Here is a 4,139-nt window from a genome sequence, read left to right on the forward strand (position 1 = left end):
TCTCCAAGGGAGGTGTTGATTTGCTCCCAATAGTTTTGTGGAGGAAAATGCATTTGAGGCATCTCTGGAATCTCATGGTGATGAGCTTCATGCGTCTCTTGAGATCCATGAATAGGCTCTCTTGCTTGCTCCATCCTTTTCTTAGTGATGGGCTTCTCTTCCTCAATGGGAATGTCTCCTTCTATGAAAGCTCCAGCTGAGTAACATAGATGGCAAATAAGATGAGGAAAAGCTAACCTTGCCCTAAGAGAGGGCTTTTCGGCTATTTTGTAGAGTTCAAGGGAGATGACTTCATGAACTTCTACTTCCTCTCCAATCATGATGCTATGAATCATGATGGCCCGATCCACAGTAACTTCAGATCGGTTGCTAGTCGGGATGATGGAGCGTTGGATGAATTCCAACCATCCTCTAGCCACAGGCTTGAGGTCCAGTCTTCTTAATTGAACCGGCTTGCCTTTGGAGTCAATCTTCCATTGAGCTCCTTCCACACATATGTCCATGAGGACTTGGTCCAACCTTTGATTAAAGTTGACCCTTCTAGTGTAGGGGTGTGCATCTCCTTGCATCATAGGCAAGTTAAACGCCAACCTCACATTTTCCGGACTAAAATCTAAGTATTTCCCCCGAACCATTGTAATATAATTCTTTGGGTTTGGGTTCTTACTTTGATCATGGTTCCTAGTGATCCATGCATTGGCATAGAACTCTTGAACCATTAGGATGCCGACTTGTTGGATGGGGTTTGTTAGAACTTCCCAACCACTTCTTTGGATTTCATGTCGGATCTCCGGATACTCATTCTTCTTGAGCTTGAAAGGGACCTCGGGGATCACCTTCTTCTTGACCACAACATCATAGAAGTGGTCTTGATGAGCTTTGGAGATGAATCTTTCCATCTCCCATGACTCGGAGGTGGAAGCTTTTGTCTTCCCTTTCCCTTTTCTAGATGATTCTCCGGTCTTGGGTGCCATCAATGGTAATGGAAAAACAAAAAGCTTATGCTTTTACCACACCAAACTTAGAATATTGCTCGCCCTCGAGCAAGAGAAGAAATAATAGATGAAGAAGAAGAAGAAAATATAGAGGAAAGGGGGGAGGGGTGTATTCAGCCAAGATGAGAAGAGAGGGTTGTGTTGTGTGAAAATGAGGAAGAATGGAGGGCTTTATATAGGGAAGGGAGGGGGGGTAAGGTTCGGCCATAAGGGTGGTTTTTGGGTGGGAAATTGATTTTGAATTTTGAAGGTAGGTGGGGTTTATGAAGTAGGTTTATGGGGAAGAGTGGATGGATGTGAGTGGTAAAGTGGTTATAGGGAAGAGAGATCGGGGTGATTGGTGAAGAGTTTTGGGGAAGAGTGTTTATGGGATTGTGTGAAAGAGGGGTGAGAAGAAGTGAGTGAAGGTAGGTAGGGATCCTGTGGGGTCCACAGATCCTGAGGTGATCCTGTGAGGTCCACAGATCCTAAGGTGTTCAAGGATTTACAACCTTGCACCAAATTAGGCATGCAAAATGCCCTTGCACACAACTCTGGGCGTTCAGCGCCAGATTGGTGCTTGTTCTGGGCGTTGAACGCCCATTTGTTGCCCATTTCTGGCGTTGAACACCAAAACCATGCTTGTTCTGGGCGTTCAGCGCCAGCTCTTCTCCAGGGTGCAATTCTGGCGTTCAAACGCCCAGATGCTGCCCATTTTGGGCGTTCAGGGCCAGAACCATGCTCTGTTCTGGCGTTGAACGCCAGCCAGATGCTTCTTACTGGCGTTTAAACGCCAGTAAGGTCTTCCTCCAGGGTGTGATTTTTCTTCTGCTGTTTTTGATTCCGTTTTCAATTTTTTTATTTATTTTGTGACTCCACATGATCATGAACCTAATAAAATATGAAAGAACAAAAAAAATAAAATTAGATAAATAAAAATTGGGTTGCCTCCCAACAAGCGCTTCTTTAATGTCAATAGCTTGACAGTGGGCTCTCATGGAGCCTCACAGATATTCAGAGCATTATTGAGACTTCCCAACACCAAACTTAGAGTTTGGATATGGGAGTTCAACACCAAACTTAGAGTTTGGTTGTGGCCTCCCAACACCAAACTTAGAGTTTGACTGTGGAGGCTCTGGTTGACTCTGTTTTGAGAAAAGCTTACTGTGCCTCTTTTTCATGTTTACAGAAGGGTAACCTTGAGTTGTAAACACAAGGGAGTCCTCATTCAATTGAAGGACTAATTCACCTCTGTCAACATCAATCACAGCTCTTGCTGTGGCTAGGAAAGGTCTTCCAAGGATGATGGATTCATCCTCATCCTTCCCAGTATCAAGGATTATGAAATCAGCAGGGATGTAAAGGCCTTCAACCTTTACTAACACGTCCTCTACTTGTCCATAAGCCTGTTTTCTTGAATTGTCTGCCATCTCTAATGAGATTTTAGCAGCTTACACCCCATAGATTCCCAGTTTCTCTATTACAGAGAGGGGCATGAGGTTTATCCCTGAACCAAGGTCACACAGAGCCTTTTCAAAGATCATGTTGCCTATGGTACAAGGTATTACGAACTTTTCAGGATCCTGTTTCTTCTGAGGCAATGTCAGTTTATCCAGATCACTTAGTTCATTGGTGAACAAGGAGGTTCATCTTCCCAAGTCTCAATACCAAATAATTTGGCATTCAGCTTCATGATTGCACCAAGGTACTTGGTAACTTGCTCTTCAGTAACATCCTCATTCTCTTCAGAAGATGAATACTCGTCAGAGCTCATGAAGGGCATAAGGAGGTTCAATAGAATCTCTATGGTCTCTAGATGAGTCTCAGATTCCTTTGGTTCCTCAAAGGGAAACTCCTTATTGATCACTAGACGTCCCAGGAGGTCTTCCTCACTGGGATTTACGTCCTCCCCTTCCTCTCTAGGTTCGGCCGTGTTGAGTATGTCAATGGCCTTGCACTCTCCTTTTGGATTTTCTTCTGTATTGCTTGGGAGAGTACTAGGAGGGATTTCAGTGATCCTTTTACTCAGCTGGCCCACTTGTGCTTCCAAATTTCTAATGGAGGACCTTGTTTCATTCATGAAACTTACAGTGGTCTTAGATAGATCAGAGACTAAGTTTGCTAAATTAGAGGTATTTTGTTCGGAGTTCTTTGTCTGTTGCTGAGTGGATGATGGAAAAGGTTTACTATTGTTAAACCTATTTCTTCCACCATTATTAAAGCCTTGTTGAGGCTTTTGTTGATCCTTCCATGAGAGATTTGGGTGATTTCTCCATGAGGGGTTATAAGTGTTTCCATAAGGTTCACCCATGTAATTCACCTCTGCTATTGCAGGGTTTTCAGGATCATAAGCTTCTTCTTCAGAAGATGCCTCTTGAGTACTATTGGATGCAGCTTGCATTCCATTTAGACTCTAAGAAATCATATTGACTTGCTGAGTCAATATTTTATTCTAAGCCAATATGGCATTCAGAGTATGAATTTCAAGAACTCCCTTCTTCATAGGCGTCCCATTACTCACAGGATTCCTCTCAGAAGTGTACATGAACTGGTTATTAGCAACCATGTCAATGAGTTCTTGAGCTTCTGCAGGCATTTTCTTTAGGTGAATGGATCCACCTGCAGAGGTATCCAATGACATTTTAGCTAATTCAGACAGACCATCATAGAATATGTCCAGGATGGTCCATTCTGAAAGCATGTCAGAAGGACACTTTTTGGTCAGTTCTTTGTATCTCTCCCAAGCTTTATAGAGGGATTCACCTTCTTTCTGTCTGAAGGTCTGAACATCCACTCTAAGCTTACTGAGCTTTTGAGGAGGAAAGAACTTGGCTAAGAAAGCCTTGACCAGCTTATCCCAAGAGTTCAGGCTATCCTTAGGTTGAGAGTCCAACCATACTTTAGCTCTGTCTCTTACAGCAAAAGGGAAAAGCATGAGCCTGTAGACTTCAGGATCTACTCCATTAGTCTTAACAGTATCACATATCTGCAAGAATTCAGTTAAGAACTAAAAAGGATCTTCAGATGGAAGTCCATGAAACTTGCAATTCTGCTGTATCAGAGAAACTAATTGAGGTTTAAGCTCAAAATTGTTTGCTCCAATGGCAGGAATGGAGATGCTTCTTCCATGTAAATTGGAAATAGGTGCAGTAAAGTCACCAAGCA

The 4,139-nt window shown here is 43.1% G+C and overlaps 1 non-coding gene across 1 annotated transcript; it reads left to right on the forward strand.

The window, feature by feature from the left end:
* Nucleotides 1-3,669: 3,669 nt before the first annotated feature.
* On the forward strand, nucleotides 3,670-3,777 carry LOC148561757 (small nucleolar RNA R71). The gene has a single exon (XR_015887539.1). It is a non-coding gene; the product is annotated as a small nucleolar RNA R71 (small nucleolar RNA).
* Nucleotides 3,778-4,139: the final 362 nt, after the last annotated feature.

Source organism: Arachis ipaensis, chromosome B6 (genome assembly GCF_059453495.1).
Source record: "Arachis ipaensis isolate K30076 ecotype BB chromosome B6, ASM5945349v1, whole genome shotgun sequence".
NCBI classification, from domain to species: domain Eukaryota; kingdom Viridiplantae; phylum Streptophyta; class Magnoliopsida; order Fabales; family Fabaceae; genus Arachis; species Arachis ipaensis.